An 18896-nucleotide genomic window follows, 5' to 3' on the forward strand; every position below is an offset into this window, starting at 1 on the left:
CAATTATGGAGTACATGAGTTGAAACCCTGACCTGTGATAGGAAGACAGCTAAGAGAACATGGTGGTGTAATCATATATCATTGTCATAGCTAATGAATGAAATGGCTGTGGGCTTTTCCTGCTCTTTTCTTACAATAACTGTTTGGTGCCACTCTGCTTTAGAGTAATATTGTGTACAACAGCCATTCATTCTAAGAGCTGAGTGGTGCCAAATGTAATTAGCACTGCATTTGTCAAAAAGAGTGTCTCAATTCAGGTGCTCGAGTTTGGCAGGGACTCTAGGAAGAACATGCTCCATAACAATGTGCTGTTGCATGTCAGAAAACAAACTGGCAATGTTTAAGTTGAATTGCTTTCTTCTAAAAATATTTTGCAACATATCTTATATGACAGCACCTAAAAATATTCATGGAAAATACAACAAAAAAGTTCATTTTGGTTTAAAGATTTTTGAAAGTTATGCATAGCTTTTGCATAGTATGTGTAAACATTTCCCTGATCATATGAAGTTGCAATTTTAAACAACATAATAATATGCAACCTTACTATTTTTCTCTTAATTTTCTTATAAATCTGATAAAATAAGCTATGATTATCATTCAGAATATTTAATTAATGTATCCCAGTATAAAATAGCACCTTGTAGTCAAAATGGGAACATTTGGTTTATGTATTTAATTATTTCTAATATTTCATAGAGTCATCTAAATAATTTTCTGGTCATTTTTAAAGGGAATGCCAATCTCAGCAGACACATATGGAAGCTTGGAATGGAATCACAGGTTTATTCCATGAAAACACCAAGGGGGGACCAGAATTAGGGTGCAGCGAGTTAAATTGCTACTTTTGACACTCGCATCCAATAACCCACAGTGAAAAGTCTACAAGAGCAGGAATGGGGGTTGTCGGTTAATTCTGTTAACAGATCCAGATTACCAGACAACCCCCTCCCCTCATCTGGGTTTTCAAATAAACCCCTCTCCCTATCCAAGTGATCAGATAACTAAACCCCTCTCCACACCTGGGTTGTCAGGTAAAACCTCTCCCCATATATACCTGGGGTTTTCAGGTGAACACTCCCCCACACCTAACTTGTCAGGTAAATCGTAATCTCCTCTTCACTCCCAGGTTGTCAGGCAAACCTTCTTGTCTCAAACCTGGGTTTTCACGTAGAGGCACTACTTCTCACTCCTCTGTGGCCAGGTCACCCCATCTAGGTTGTCAGGTAACCCTTCCCTACACCTGAGTTGTCAGATCCCTCCCTCTCCATGGCCAGTTTCCACAAACTCCATATTAGCCAGGCATTCCCATGGCCACAACAATAATAAAGCATCAGTACTGAACAAATGTATTGTGCAAAAAATAAAAAAATGGTGTAATTTAGCACACATGTGGAGAAATTACAAGACGTCATAAAAGTGGCCAAGAAAAATAAAGCAAGATGAAGAAGTGGGTCATCACAGTGGGGTGGGATGGGAGCAATCCAAGTAGATAGACAGTGAGCACAGTAGCCCAAGCAAGAGATCGGAAAGACTTGGGAGTGGGTGGAAACAGGCAAGAAGAACTGAGATTTGGGATTCTGAATGTCAAAGACAGAGCCAGCAGAGCTTGAATTTAGAATATGACAGGAAGGGAGAAATCAAAGACGTCTCCTAAGTTTCTGACTTGAGCAAGTGCGAAACCGGCAGCACCACTTACTGAGAGGAGGAAGCCTGGGGCTGGGTCTTGACAGGAGAGAGGATGAGAATTCAGTTTGGAACTGATTTTGGAAATCAGAACACAGTCCTTTATGCTCCTTTCTGGGGGGATTTAACTAAAGCATGTATCTGAAGTTGGTGTTCACTACCAGTTCTGTTTTAATTTTTCCCTCTTCTTTTATTTAAGAATCAGAGACAGAGAGCTCCCATCCCCTGGTTCACTCCAGCTAGGGCTGAGCCTGATTGAAGATGGGAGCCAGGAACCCAAACCACCTCTCTCAGTAGGTGACAGACATCCATCTACTTGAGTCATCACCTGCTGCCTCCAAGGACATGCAATTACAGAAGTTGGGGGCCAGCGCTGGGGCGTAGTGGGTAAAGCCGCCACCTACAAGGCCAGCATCCCATATATGCACCAGTTCGGGTTCCGGCTGCTCTGCTTCCAATCCAGCTCTCTGGCATGGCCCAGGAAAGCAGTAGAAGATGGCCTAAGTCTTTGGGCCACCCCTGCCCCTGCGTGGGAGACCTGGAGGAAGCTCTCGGCTCCTGGTTCCAGGCTCCTGGCTTCGGATCGGCACAGCCCCGGCCATTGCAGCCAACTGGGGAGTGAGCCAAAGAACGGAAGACCTCTCTCTCTCTCTCTCTCTCCTTCTCTCTCTGTGTAACTCGGACTTTCAAATAAATAAATAAATCTTAAAAAAAAAAAAAAACAACAGAAGCTGGAATCAGGTGCGGAGCCAGGACTGCAGCTCAAACATTCCAATGTGGTATGTGGACATCCCAGGTGAGGTCTCAGACCCTGGGCTAAGCATCTGCCCTCCGTGTGTATTGTCAGTTCTACACAAGCACAGGTTATGTCTGCTACCCTGGTTCACCCTGGGTATGTGAGCAGAGCTGTATGTAAACACAAAAGTCAGGGGCAAGTGTGTCTTCCCACGGCTGTGGGAAGGTAGAGAAGAGGTTATTGTCACTCAGTCTTGCTTGATTACACACCCACAAATCAGCATCTCCTGCCTCCTGAGAGCTGTCTCACTACAGGGGTCACCTTCTCAATTTATTTTCTATCTTCGTGTTTGGTTTTCTTTCATTTTTGTTCTGGTCTTGTCCCTCCAAGCTTTCTCTGTTGTTTGTTTCTTTGTGATGGAGTCAAAGCCAGCAGCAGTGATGGGTTCTGCTATCGAATAAGGACCATGGTTCTCAATTTTAGTTACTTTATGATCATCTTTATCGCATTGTTCTGTTCTCCCACGCCTAGTGCAGACGTCATATTAATGGAAATGTAGGGCATCTAAGAAGCGCACCGTGTAAGTACTTATTTTGCAAGGGAGATGGCTGACTGCCTGAAATTTTATTCGGTGCAGACCTCGGTCTGGCTTCTTGGGGGCTTCTGAATGGCAGCCTATTGCAGTGCTATCCTAAGAGTCAGTCTAAAGGCTAAAGGCTTCCTTCTGTATCCTCAAAGAATGAATAAAAATTAAGTCATCTCTTCTAAAAAAACTCTCCAAATAAATGAAAATTACATAATTCACAGGAGTGAATTCTAGGCAGAGCACGGAGCACGTGAGCATTTTTCCCTGGCTCCTTTCCCTGTTCCACCTGTATCTTTATTACAGGTACAAATGGAGCTAATCTCATGGATAGGATGCAGCACATGAACACATGTCTTCGGAAGCAAGAACAATTTAACCGTTGACCCGAAGCCCCGGCTGCAAAGTACAAGTTTCGTTTTGTTAAGCAGAAAGCAGTGTGAAAGGCAAAAGGTTTTCTAATTTTTTTTTTCTTTTTGTGAGCTAATGGCAAAGCTGAGACCAACCGCACCGCCAAAGAAACAAGATATGTGTGGAAGTGGAGGTGAATTTTGCTTCTTTGAGAAACCAGGTGAGGAATAAAAATGTACTTGTTTCTGTCCGAGTTAGACAGGCAGACGGGCGCATTATTAGAGAGACACTGCTCCCATTTCAACAACGCTTTTCCGTGACCAGCTATTAAGCCTGGATGCCTAGTAAATGGATAGATCACACTGTTTCCACCTTTTACAACAAGGAAGTAAGGTAATTTGAGAGTGCAGGTCGACATGGAGCAATGAAGAAGTGCCCAGATTCAAGCATTTGTGTGAGAGACGCCAGGAGAAGCGGAAGGCGTGATCAGGCAGGAAGGCGGCCCTCCCTGTGAGATGAACTCTCTGACTGACAGGGCTTTTAAACAACTGCATCACTGTGATTGACAATCAGACTGGAGAACAGGTGAGCAGGTAATTGCAGTTCTGGATTATCTTTGCATAGATATCAATGCCCTAAATAGGCCTGCCAGCTTCTAGAGGGACGGCCTCAGCAGAGGGCTGCCTACCAGAACCTCCACACCTGTGGAGAGAGATGCAGAGAGGGTCAGATCCCACTCTGCTACGAAATGCATACAAGACAGCTTCAAATTCCTTAAACGCTGGTGGGATACACTTTGCACCTGAAGGTAGAGGCCCAAGGCAATCCTCAGACTGCTCACTTACTTGTGCCTGATTCTGGGAGGGTAATTCAAACTCTGAATTTTAGCTCCATCACATATAATACAGGATTAAGACACCAAATCTTCCCAATACTTACAAGTTTTATGAGAAGAGAATCGAACTATGAATAGGGAAAGACTTGTCTCAGTGTTGTGACTCTGCTCTGAATTCTATTAACGAACTCACCACATTGTGTTAAAAACTGCATGTTTAGGGGCCTGGGCCATGGCGCAGTAGGTTAATCCTCCAACTGCGGCGCCGGCATCCTATATGGGTGCCAGTTCGAGTTCCGGCTGCTCCACTTCCAGTCCAGCTCTCTGCTATGGCCTGGGAAAGCAGTAGAAGATGGCCCAAGGCCTTGGACCCCTGCACCCACGTGGGAGACCAGGAAGAAGTGCCTGGCTCCTGGCTTCAGATCAGCACAGCTCCGGCCTTTGCGATCATTTGGGGTGTGAACCCCTCACTGTCTGTAACTCTAACTCTCATATAAAATAAATAAAATCTTTAAAAAAAAAACTGCATGTTTATTTAACTAAAGCTTGTCCATGATTTGCTTACTCACATAGATTTTGAATTGTGCTGGTAGAAGTAGATTAGCAAAGTGTATTGACCCAGTAAACCCCAAGACTTGTTCTAAATGCACTTTTGAAATCTGAGGATGTTTCTAAAGCTGTAAGAAGGTGTAAAATTCCTACTTACACTTCTGTTCCTTCATAAAATGGCCATTAAAGACAACTGTGTAACAACTGCGTTGAATTCTTTTTTTTTTAATGGATTAAAACAGTTTCTCTCAATTATAAAGCACAAGAATGGTAAAGCAGGTAGAAGCGATAGTACACATTTCAAACAAGATTATAATTATAAAGGGAACACTCCTGAAAATGCTGTTGAGGCATTTCCCTGCTACATTTCCCTTCTCTCTATACATACAGCTTCCTCCAGAACATTCCATATGGCCATTCTTAGGATTTGTGTTAGCAGAGTGAGTTCTTGGAGGTCCTCATCAGTGCAAACCATAAAACATGCTTGGAAGATGAAAAGAATAACTAGGTTCTGAAGAGGGTTGAAAGACCAGGGTTGGGCTGGGCCAAAGCCAAGGGCCTGGATCTCCTACATGAGTGGCAGGGACCTGAGTACTTGAGTCATTGTTGGCTGTCCCAGGATTGCATTACCTGGAACCTGAATCTGCAGCAGGGTAGCCAGAACTTGAATCAAACACTCTGATATGGGATGCAAGTGTTCATGTTGCTGTGCTAAACGCCTGCCCATGACTTCTTTTTACATCAGGATCAGTGCCTGGTTAAACATGAAAACATTTTTTTTCATCCTCATCCTCCTTTAAAATCAATAACTCTATGAGACTTTCCCTCAAAAAAATCAAAATTGTTGGGTGTGGTGCTGTGGTATAGCGGGTAAAGCTGCTGGCAACGATGCCAGGATCCCATATGGGTGCATGTTCCTGTCCCCAGTGCTCCACTTCCAAGTCAGCTCCTTGCTAATGCTCATGGTAAAGTAGTGGAAGATGGCCCAAATGCTGCCACCTACGTGGAGCCCCAGATAAAGCTTCTAGTTCTTGGCTTCAGCCTGGGCCAGGCTGGGCCATTGCAGTTATTTGGAGAGTGGACCAGTGGATGGCATGTCTCTCTTTTCCCCTCCCCTTCTCTCTCCATCCCTCTCTCTCCTCCCCTCCCCCTAAATCCACCTTTTTAATAAATCAATAAATGTTTTTAAAAGTCAAAATTATTAGCTTGAATCCATTTAAGAATAAAGAAATCAGGTAGTCTCTGGGAACTTTGAAACTTTGTTGTTAATTCTCAAACGCGTATTGTGAGCTTGTGTATTTCTCTCCCCCACCCATTCTCTTCCTTCACCTCTTTTCTCTCTTCCTTGTCTAAATACAAAGGAAAATTTTTGCTTCAAATATTCTTTAGTTAAAAAATAGTTCAGTTGGTTGAAATCTTTATATATACTAAACTGATTTTCTGTATATAAAGATAATGGAAAATGAATCTTGATGTGAATGAAGGGGAGAGCGAGTGGGAAAGGGGAGGGTTGCGGGTGGGGGGGAAGTTATGGGGGGGGAAGCCTTTGTAATCCATAAGCTGTACTTTGGAAATTTATATTCATTAAATAAAAAGAAATAGTTCAGTTGGGGGCCAGCACCATGGCTCACTTGGTTAATCCTCCGCCTGCGGCGCTGGTATCCCATTTGGGCACCGGGTTCTAATCCCGGTTGCTCCTCTTCCAGTCCAGCTCTCTGCTGTGGCCCGGGAGGGCAGTGGAGGATGGCCTAGGTGCTTAGGACCCTGAACCCACATGGGAGACCAGGAAGAGGCACCTGGCTCCTGGCTTCAGATCGGCGCAGCACTGGCTGTAGCAGCCATTTGGGGGGTAAACCAATGGAGGGAAGACCATTCTCTCTCTCTCTCTCTCTCTCTCTCTCATTGTCTATAACTTTACCTGACAAATAAAAATAAAATAAAATAACATTTTTTCCTTTAAATTTTGATCAATTCATGCTGACATTGAGAAAAAACATTGTTAAATGCTTTAGAACCCTTTAAAGGCTTCCATGAAAATATGCTTTTTTTTTTTGGTGAGCATTAAACCATAAGCATTTAGTTTCAAGGAGGAATATTTTAAATTAGCTCTAAAGAAGTATTTTCTGAGTGCAGAAGTTTGGGGAATATTGTAAAAGTATTTAATCAATTGTTATTATCCTTAAGCAGGTTAGCTATTGATCAGAGATATGGTTATAAAACCTAGCTAATAAGGTGCATTATAAGAAAAAAAAACACTAAAATGGGTAAAAGTGACCTCATATTAGAAATAATTGAATATTTGGAATTTTACAATAGCCAGTAGATAGTATACCCTGTTGCCTGCTATATGGAATGACTTCTTCATGTTCGTTATGTGCATACTCGCAGACTTGCAGGTCACCATTTCTCCATCTCCTAGCAAGTAGACAATCACACAGTGTGTTCACTGGCATGGCAATTTTGCTGAGAAGCACATTCTTTTTCTGAAGGCAAATAGGTAACTAGAGAAGGTTTAAATGCAGCTCTTTATTCTTTAAAATTAACAATATGTGGGAAAGGGGAAACTAGAAATAAAAGAAATGATGAATGAGAACATGGACACCGACTTTGAGGACCTGGTTCTGAAACTAACAGATCTTCATCTAAAATGCTCAAACTATTTTAATTCAATATTAGATGAGTTAAAGGTTGCTCTCCTAATATATCTGAATGGCACATGCCAAAGAACACGGAATTTGAAGACTCGAATTGAAAGGCTTAGAGGGTTAACTAATAGGTTTATGGTTCATTGAGTTGAACCTGGTTTCAGGTCCTGAGAAAATACAGTGTTAATTGATGTGATTGAAAAGCAAAGAGGATGGAGCAGCAGCAGCATATCAGGGGTGCTCCACTGCCAATCAAGGTCCCAAATACTGGACAAGATGAGGCTGCTGCCAGTTATCCCCCCAAAGTATACTGCAGACACTTGGAGCAGTTTCCTACGGAGTGAAGGAGTGACCTCAGACTCCTCTCCACCATGGTCCAGGTAGCCCATCCCAATCCATCCGAGCAGCTGTGCAGAAAGCGTCACTGGCATTGCCACAATATCTGCTGGACCACTAGACAGCAGAATAGACAGCTGACACGGGCTTCCTTCTGCTATTCAACAAATGAAGATTGCAGCTCAAAATAGTTTTGACAAAATGCTAATAACAAGCTATTGTGTCACATATTTCAGGGCATTTTTCAGTTTATGTGCTGTTTGTGCTATAAGATAGTATAGGTATAAATAGATTCCTAAATATTGGTATGTTATACCTACTTGCATTTTTTATTGCATTTTTATACACTTTCATGTTAGTTTACTTTTATGAGAAGTGGCCTTTTGGTTACTGAAGAGTTGATTGGAATGGATTTCCTTAACTACACATTTAAAAAAATATTAATGTTCTCCCTCCCTCCAAACCCCAAGATGGATAATGGAGACATTCTACTTGAGGGTAGAGTGATATTTTAGCCCTTACATGTCAATTACTCACTGACTTAAACTCCTATATTAAACAAATGATTTAGTGGCACAATATGCATGGTGGACAAGCTGACCTAAACTTGTTTCTAAAATTGCATCCTGGCCGGCAGCGCCGTGGCTCAACAGGCTAATCCTCCGCCTTGCGGCGCCGGCACACTGGATTCTAGTCCCGGTCGGGGCACCGGATTCTGTCCTGGTTGCCCCTCTTCCAGGCCAGCTCTCTGCTGTGGCCGGGAGTGCAGTGGAGGATGGCCCAAGTGCTTGGGCCCTGCACCCCATGGGAGACCAGGAGAAGCACCTGGCTCCTGCCTTCGGATCAGCGCCATGCGCCCGCTGCAGTGCGGTGGCTGCGGCGGCGATTGGAGGGTGAACCAACGGCAAAGGAAGACCTTTCTCTCTGTCTTTCTCTCTCCCACTGTCCACTCTGCCTGTCAGAAAAAATAAATAAATAAAATAAAATAAAATTGCATCCTAAGAGATGCTTGCATCCTGCAGTGGGCTAATAAGGGCAAGAGGCATTTGCTTGCAGCTTCTGCTATTCCCATATGAAACAACAAAAACTATTAGCCTTATCAAGGAGGAGCAAATCACAATGCCCTATTCAAAAGTTACAAATACACAGTTTCTATTGGTAATAAACAATTCTGCTTTGAGTAGGACTGTGACTTTAGCTTTGTGTTTAAATGCACCATCTACCATACTGGCTTGTGACTCTGTGCCTTGATTTTCTCCTCAACAGAATGGAGATAACAGTTATCTTACATTGTTTTGTGAAGATTGAAGGAAAGTCAAGAGCTTAGCTTGCTTCCACACAATCTTAAAAGTTCAACAGTGCTCATTTTTGTAGTTGTGGCTATGGCTGCTTGATATTAATTACTGCTGTAATTGAAAATAAAATAGTTCACCTTCAGTTTTCATGAATGAGTACCCTAGTTTTGAGCATTTGCTCTCATAACATCTAAGAGTCATATATATATATATGTGTGTGTGTGTGTGTGTAAATATATATATAAATACACACATATATGTTATGCGTGTGCCATTTTCAGAAATATTCAAAATGTGCACATATGACATTCTCGAACTGTAATCAACAAACAATGGTACAAGTATTTCTGAGTGTTCATAGGTTTCACCATTTGCAACTTTTGCTACTTTGTGGAATAATCTGGTTCTATACAGTCTGTGGTGTGGCTGTTGCTGTTTTGTTGAGGTTGAGCCAGGGAAACCACAATGAGCCTCAATAGCCCTTACAACCTGCTCACTTTACTTAAATGCAATTGGTAAAACGTCATGTAATTCATATCATTGGTATTATAAGACATTATCATCATATAATAAATTCTACATATTGAGGGAGAGAGTTAGGACAGGAACATAAACAAAGGATCTCAGAGCACCATGTTTCCATGAGTTTCAAATACTCTTTCCTAGGAGGTCTAAAAACTATTGTTCCTCTAGAAAAAAAATTGGAGAAGCAAATAATTGTAGAAAGTTTTCCATCTTAATAAGAAAAATAACCTAAGACACATTTTATTTTTTTAAAAAGCAACCAGAATATATATTGGATAGGAATCTTGTTCTATTAATACAGAGCTTGGTGTAGCAAGGAGAATAATATATAGATATATTTTTCCCAGGATAGCATTTTTCCTTATTTTACTGTAATATAAAGTTGCTAATGTGAATGTGACAAATATCAATTGAGGAACCTTGTATATATGACTGAAAAATGTGAGGGTCTGATTTTAAAAGCCATTAACTGTCATGAAAAACAATGAAAGTTCCTTTTTAAATATATAATGAACATCAATGTATCATTCCAAGTATTTGCCAATCAAAGAGCATTTTGTAAAAGAACATTCTTGCTTTTAGAATCCTATTATATCCCTCTAAGTCTCTTTTGATATTTTTTTTTCCCCCAGAAATCACCTTTTACTGCTGACTATGGTCTCCCATTGATGAAGTTGGGTAATCTATAAACACTTTGAATGAGACTAAACTACAGGTTGAAAAATGTCCTTTGTAATTTTTGAACCTGGTTAGATCACACCCAATTTTTGCTACTTACCACTTGTAAAGGAAATCTATCAAACCCGTTGAAACATTTATAATGACATTTTAACTCCCTTCCATTGAAAAGTATTCCGTAAGTGCAGTATTTAGAAGGAAGCTATTATTTGGAAGAAGAGGCAAATGTCTGAACCTGCTGTTTTAAAATTGCTTTCCAAACCCAAGGAAACGTTTCACAAAGGAGGTTCATAATGCAGTCTGAGCTGGGCCCCCGGAGACGTGAATGCCATATCCCGTGTTGTGTCATCTATTGACCTTTGGAAACTTGATAAAACGGAAGACAGATTGCCCTGGTCTTCTATGTGTTTAAGTATCAAGCTGATCCATAACTTTCACAAGAACCAGAAATCATTTATTGTCAGTGCTGTCCAGAATATATCCTGACAGTTCAGTGGGAGTTTCACTGCCATTTATTTTCAAATCAATACTCAATTACGAAGAGGAAGATTCACTCCCTTGCCCATTTTCAAGATGAAATTATGGACTGGAGCAATAACACTTCGTCAAGGCAAACCACTGAAAATTAACTCAAGATGGTACCGGGAACCAGCCAGATACTTTATTAAAGTTCACTCCTTCTCGCTCTCTCTTTTTGGCTTTTAATTAATCATAGTGAAAAAGGCCTTTCACATTGTGACTGATGACCAGAGAAAACAATTTTCTCCTAACTGCCTTTTAATTTCAACTCTGGGAGAGCGCATTGACCGAATCTCACAACAACCCATCAATGCTAGTTTTTAATGTGTTTTCTCCTTTGTTATTGAGAAGAATGGAACACGATGAAGCTCGGTGCTCCTCTTCATAACTCAAGTAATTGATTCGGTAAATGCTGCACATTTGCTACCAGATAAAAAGTGCTGTCAATGAAGATACTAGGTACTATATAAATTACTCCATTAACAAGAAATAACACTATTTATGGTTTTTGGAGTAAAATACAAATAGTACTAAAAAAAGAATAGGTTGGTGGAGTTGCATTCATGCACCCTTTATATCAGGGAAGTTCAAAAATTTCATGTAAAATAGAATAGAGACATTTATTTTACTGCAAAACAAACTGAGGTACGTGCATGACTTTTTCATAACGCACGTTTTCAATGAACTTTTTAAAGATCTTTCAAGTAAGCTACCCTTTGCCTCTGCTCACTTAGCTATTTGAGTAGTAATTAAAAAGGGTAAAATAATTAAGTGTGGATTGATGGTAACAAAGCTATTCCTCAAAGTAGTAAACCTGAAGGACCACATGGCTAATGTGTAGCTCAAATTTAAATCTCTGCACATTGAATGTTTTTCAGCAAGTTTTAGAATGGTAGGTAAATAATAAACCCAGAAACATCTTCCAAATGTGGAATAAACCTTTGGGCATAAGTATTAGCTTCTGTAACAAGGAAATAATAAAATTCAAGATGTTAAACTTTCCTGCTTATTCAAAGAGTAATCTTTTTATTAGCTAATAATGATGGAAAGAATTTTCTGGCTGGCGCCATGGCTCACTAGGCTAATCCTCCACCTGCGGCACCGGCACTCCGGATTCTAGTCCCCGTCAGGGTGCCGAATTCTGTCCCGGTTGCTCTTCTTCCAGTCCAGCTCTCTGCTGTGGCCCCGGAAGGCAGTGGAGGATGGCCCAAGTGTTTGGGCCCTACACCTGCATGGGAGACCAGGAGGCAGCACCTGGCTCCTGGCTTCAGATCAGCGCAGTGCACTGGCAGCAGTGCTCTGGCTGTAGTGGCCATTTCGGGGGTGAACCAACAGAAAAGGAAGACCTTTCTCTCTGTCTCTCTTTCTCTCACTAACTCTGCCTGTCAAAAAAAAAAAAAAAAAAAAAGAAAGAAAGAAAAGAAAAGAATTTTCATGAAGTTTTATGTATTTGGTCACTTTGAAATTTTAAGCACAGTGAAAGTATATATTTAGAAAGTCATTTAAGAGAAAATCATTTAACAGAATATTTAAGTTATTTTTGATTTCTATGACCAATGCTTGTTTAAATTAAAGCTGTTTTTCAAGCATTTGCAAGGATGAGGAAGTGGGACATTCTCTTGGTTTAGTAAAATTCTTACATGTATCATATAGGAATTGCTCAAAATCACTGATTTCCTCAGTAGGTAAGATTGGCAGAGGGGCCAGTGCTGTGGCACAGCGGGTTAAAGCCCTGGCCTGAAGCACCAGCATCCCATATGGGATCCGGTTCTAGTCCCGGCTGCTCCTCTTCCAATCCAGCTTTCTGCTATGGCCTGGGAAAGCAGTAGAAGATGGCCCAAGTCCTTGGGCCCCTGCACCCACGTGGGAGACCCAGAAGAAGCTCCTGGCTCCTGGCTTCAGATGGGTATAGTTCCGGCTGTTGATGCCATCTGGGGAGTGAACCAGCAGTTGGAGGACCTCTCTAAGTCTCCATCTCTCTCTGTAACTCTGTCTTTCAAATAAATAAAATAAATCTTTTTTTTAAAAAAAAAAAAGATAGGGAGGCATTTATTTGTACCCTCCCTATCATCAAAAACTTCTACATCCTACCTTATAATATCTCAAACAAAGAAATAACTGAAACTAAAATTCAAGACAAAGTGAAATTAAAGGAGGAAAACAAAAGGCAATCATGCTTGGAGTCTGTAATAAAACTGCTTCTACAAAGTATTAAATTGGCACCCGTTTTCTAGCAATCAAGAGAAAAAGAAAATTGTGAAATCATTACCTAGGTATCTTTTTTTTAAAAAAGATTTATTTATTTACTTGCAAGTCAGAGTTACACAGAGAGAGAAGGAGAAGCAGAGAGAGAGAGGTCTTCCATCCTCTGGTTCACTCCCTAATTGGCTGCAATGGCCAGAAACCAGGATCCAGGAGCCTCTTCCAGGTCTGCTATGGGGGTGCAGGGGGCCCAAGGACTTGGGCCATCTTCCAATGCTTTCCCAGGCCACAGCAGAAAGCTGGATTGGAAATAGAGCAGCCGGGACTCGAACTGGCGCCAGCAAGGGATGCCAGTACTGCAGGCGTCAGCCTCACCCACCACACCACAGTGCTAGCCCCCTTCGTTATCTTTTAAAAAATTCTTAGAAACTTTCTATCAGCAGTCTACTAATACTAATATTCCTTTCATCTCTGCAGAACAGTACCTCAAGACATGGTAGATGCTCCATAAATATCGGTAAACTAAGGAATGAAAAACCATTGAAAACATGAATGCAACTGGAATCGATAAAGGAGAGAAGGAAGAAAAATGAATTCCATTACAGTTTGCAGGAAGATGTTATTCAATGGTCAGATCCTGTACTCAAAATCTGTTTTGAGGGTTTTAAGGGTGGCACAGAGGTATAGTGTCATGGTATGACTCTCTGGGAGTATTTCAGTATGGGAAATCACTGTGAAGAATGTAGATTATACAGAGGTCATCTTGCCCCTCCAGCTTTCTTGAACATCGATCTTATCAATTGCACACTTGATCATAATACCTGCCAAGTGCAAACAGCAGTGCAATTCCCCCTTCATTTATCAGATACCAATTATGAACTGCATACTCATTTAGATTTGGGTTATACTGCCAGAAAATCTTCAAATTGGCTCCCTGGAGTGGGACTTCCACTGGTGGTAAAGCATCATGAAGACAGACATGGAAAAAATGTCTACGTGTTGCCAGTAATACCCTTTGCAGCCAGTGAAGCCAATGAGGTTGACAAGACGTCTAGACCACAGCTATGTGGAGCCACTCATCAACCTATGTGGCGATTTGTTACGGAAGCAATACTGGATGATGAGCAGCTAAATAAATGTGTAACTACTTAGAGGAGAAACTGCAGGAGGAACAAGGCAGGCAATAGGAGAGTCACTGAAAGGGCAGGAGGTAGTGGGTAAGGGAAGCCCCAGGGGCAGAGAACAGAGGAATGTCGGAGTACAGGGATGAAGAATGCAAAAATATCGTCCCAGTGAAGATGCAAAGGCTTCCTTTGGATTGAGTGACTTGAAAGCCCTGGATGCCATTACTGGAGGTGTGTGGCTATGCTTGTAGGAGTAGAAACCTGCCTGACTGAAGACAGAAAACCGAGAGTACAGAAAAGTCTTTGAAGAAGCTTGGGTGCAAATGAGAGCAATATATGGTATTGTACCATGTTGGAAAAAAAAAGAAAAAGGATAAATCTGTAAGAGTGGCATTTTCTTTCTATAACAGTCTGATATTTTGTTTAGTGTAGATTTTTTGCATCATTTTTATTCAGTTTTTTAAAAGAAATTATTTGAAAGTCAAAGTTACAGAGAGAGAGAGAGAGAGCAGAGACAGAGAGATCTTCATCTGCTGGCTTACTCCCCTGTAGGTTGCAAAGGCACTGTTGGCTGCACTGTGCCAGGGCCAAAGTCAGGAGCCAGCAGTTTCATCTGGGTTTCCCACATGGGTGGTAAGGACCCAAGCACTTGGCCAATCTTCTGCTGCTTTTCTCAGGCCATTAGCAGGGAGCTGGATCGGAAATGTAGCGGCCTGGACATGAACCCATGCCCACATGTGATGCTGGCATCACAGGCAGCAGATTTACATGCCATGCTCCAACATCAGCCCCTCATTTGTATATACTTATATATTACATTGATTTTGAATATTTTTTATTTTTTATTTTTGCCAGGCAGAGTTAGACAGTAAGAGAGACAGAGAGAGAGTTATAGACAGTGAGAGAGAGACAGAGAGAGAAAGGTGTTCCTTCCGTTGGTTCATTCCCCTAATGGTTGCTATGGCAGGCACTGCGCCGATCCGAAACCAGGAGCCGGGTACTTCTTCCCGGTGCAGGGACACAAGCACTTGGGCCATCCTCCACTGCCCTCCTGGGCCACAGCAGAGAGCTGGCCTGGAAGAGGAGCAACTGGGACTAGTACCCGGCACCCCAAGCAGGACTAGACCCCAGGGTGCTGGCGCCGCAGGAGGGGGTTTAGCCTAATGAGCCACAGCGCCAGCCAATATATATTACATTAAATACCATTCCTGTTGATTAATGAAATTTTTATATACCTTAAATTTATAGTCCAGATATATATCTCACCCACTGTACTCTAGCACAAGCTCTGCAACATGGTTATAACTAGAAAGGAATAAGCTACCATAAAATAAGAGTCTGATGCCAGCTGGGATGCCTGTATGCCATATTAGTGCAGTACATGGGTTTGAGTCCCAATTCTGCTCCCAATTCCATCTCCATGCTAATCCCTGAAATGTGGAAAATGATAGTTCAAGTACTTAGGTGCTGACACGCGTAAGGGAGATCCGGAATGAGTTCCTGGTTCCTGGCTTTGGCGTTGCCCAACCCCAGCTATTGCAGGCATTTGGGGTAATGAACCAGTAGGTGAGAGTGCTTGCTTGCTTTCTCTCTCTCTCTCTCTCTCTCTCTCTCTCTCTCTCTCTCTGTCATTCAATATAACATCATACTAATTTGATTGAAAAATAAGGAACAGGAAGGCAGACCATCTACTTCCTGTGAATTCTTTGATGAGCAGAGTTTGAGGAAACGTCTTGTCAAACTGCAGAATTCACGCAGAAGTTAAACCTATTTAAACTGTAAACGTTCAAACTATTATTACCATCATATTGCCATGGTGATCCTTAGGAGACATCAGAAATAACTTGTCTCTAAGAAAAAGTTGGTCAGATTTTCTGATTGGCTGAGCATACAGGATAAGTACTTCATCTAAAAATGTAATATTTCAAAACTATACATACATCAACTATGGTTAGGAAGAAAACTGAAGTGCTTGTTTATTCTCCTAGTCACAAAATTCTCTAGCTGCCAGTACAGTACTAACTATTGTAATAGTTTATTTGGAAAGAAAAATTATCACCTGAAAGTGTTCTTTTAGAATCACCTTCATTTGAACAAATGAGCTGAAATACATACGTTACATGATATTGCTGTTATTTTTTGGGAAAACATTAGCTTTCAAATTCCTGATTATAAATTTTCTAAATTATATCACCAGCATGTACAGTACCAATTCAGTTATTCCAACTTCACTATTTGCTATGCATTCTATTTCTCACTGCTGTCAATTTAGGTCAATACTTAGAAAAGTATTTGTTCACTTTGGTCATTAACTTTACCTAACAATTGTATGTATAAACCTTCACTATTTTTTAAAGGTGTATATAAACACATGCTACTGTCATTCATTGTATATATAAAGTTGTCAAAAGTACTGCCTGGAGATGTTGATAGATCAAGAACTGAATTTTCTGTTGTGTTGTTTTAATGGTTTATCTATTTATCTGGTAGCCAGAGTTACAGAGAGGAGAGAGAGAGAGAGAGAGAGAGAGAGAGAGAGAGAGAGAGACCTTCTATCTGCTAATTCACTCCCCAAATAGATGCAATGTTCAGTGGGACAGGCTGAAACCAGGAACTTATAACTGCATCCAAGTCTCCAACAAGGGTCCAAGTACTTGAGCCATCTTATACTGCCTTCCCAGGCAATTAGCAGGAATAATTAACCGCGGTTCACTTGGCTAATCCTCCGCCTGTGGCGCCGGTACCCCAGGTTCTAGTCCCGGTTGGGGCACTGGATTTTGTCCCGGTTGCTCCTCTTCCAGTCCAGTTCTCTGCTGTGGCCCGGGAAGGCAGTGGAGGATGGCCCAAGTGCTTGGGCCCTGCACCCGCATGGGAGACCAGGAGGAGGCACCTGGCTCCTGGCTTCGGATGGGCACAGCTCCGGCTATAGCAGCCATTTGGGGGGTGAACCAACGGAAGGAAGACCTTTCCCTCTCTTTCTCTCTCACTGTCTAACTCTGCCTGTCAAAAAAAAAAAAAAAAATCAAGCAGCCATGACTGAAACCAGTGTTCATATGTGATACCTGCATCGCAGGTGGTGGCTTACTCCAATTCACCACAACACTTGCTGCAAGAAGACATTTGAATGAAACTTTGGCTTCTGTGCTTGTACAACCAATATTAATTTAATACATGGAGCTCAAGTATTTTGGATTCTTTCAGTTATTCTTTAATTCAATATATGGTAAACAAATCAGGGATGTAAATATTCATTTGCCAGGCAGAAGTCAAATGTTAATATTGAGTTGAATTTTTTTAAATTTTAATTTGAATGGTAGAGAGGTAGAGACAGAGAGAAAGGTCTTCCATCTGCTCATTCACTCTCCACATGGTCTCAACAGCTGGAGCTGGGCCAATCCAAAGCCAGGAGCGTTTTGCAGGTCCCTCATGTGGGTGCGGGGGCCCAAGAGTACTTGAACCATCTTCTAGTGCTTTCCCAGGCCATTAGCAGGGAGCTGGATCATCTCATCTCTGAATTTGAGGCTGTCTGCCACCGAGAATAAGGGTAAGGTGGAGTTCAAATCATGTATCTGCATTCTGAAGAGGTGATCCAACACATGTACAATGGCAGAAACCCCTGGCAACTGATTAGTCCTGGGAATTTAAGGAATTCTTAGGCAAATAATTAGCTGACTAGTAAGAGAATAGAATTCTTGATAAAAGACCATAAAAAACTAGTGTTTACAAAATCAGGGGAATATAGTCTTCAGATGAACAAGTAGCAAGAACAGCAGTAACAACAAACTCTAGGACAGGGTCTTATTTTCAGAGTCAGCATCATGCTATATTACTCAAGGTACTTTTTTTTTTTTTTTTACAACAGAATGATGGTGCATGTAAAGAAACAGAAAAAGTATAGCCCACACACCATGTAAGAAGCACTTGGTAGAAATTCCCCATGAGGAATCCTAAAGACATTGGACTTGTTGGACAAAGACCTTTAATAGGATATCTTAAATGTATCCAAAGAACTGAGTGAAACTATGTTCAAACAACTGTAGGGAGCTATACAGACAATATATCACCACACAGAAAACATCAAGAGATGGAAATCACAAAAAAAATTATGAATCCCATAAAAAAAAGTCTAAAATTAAGATTCACTTGAGGAGGCCAACAGAATATTTTAGCTGACAGAAAAGTTAGTGAATATAAGGGACATCAATTGTGATTATCCAATGTGAGGAACAGAAAAGAAAAATAATAAAAAAATGAACTTAGCTTCTGAAATCTGTGAAACATCATCAAGTGTAACAACTTAAACATAATGTGTGCTTGAATAAAAAGCAATTAAAAATTATTTTATTATATTTATATTAATTATTATCTTTACAATATATTATATATTAATTATTATTTACAAACAAAATATATTTAAAATCTAATAAAAGGACATAAATATTACACTATATTTATATGACATATAATATAATGGTTATTATAAAATAAATATTGTAAATTATTTATTTCTTGTTTATATATTATTTATCTATTTGATGAAAAATATTATCTACATATACAAGAAAATCAACAAACTCCAAGTAAGATATACTAAAATATTCACATCTAAAAGCATCACAATCAAGTTACTGTAAGTCAGTGATAAAGAGAGAGAAGCAGAGGATAAGTTACTTAAAATGCAAAATAGTCTCAACAACATTAACAGCCCATTTCTCATTGGAAACCATGAAGCCAGGAGTTGGAGGTATGATATATACTAAGACTGAAAGAAAAAGACTGGCAACCAAAATATTCATGTCTAACACATTTCCTTCATGAAGGAAGAGAAATTA

The sequence above is a fragment of the Lepus europaeus genome, chromosome 14, assembly GCF_033115175.1.
Source record: "Lepus europaeus isolate LE1 chromosome 14, mLepTim1.pri, whole genome shotgun sequence".
Taxonomy (NCBI): Eukaryota; Metazoa; Chordata; class Mammalia; order Lagomorpha; family Leporidae; genus Lepus; species Lepus europaeus.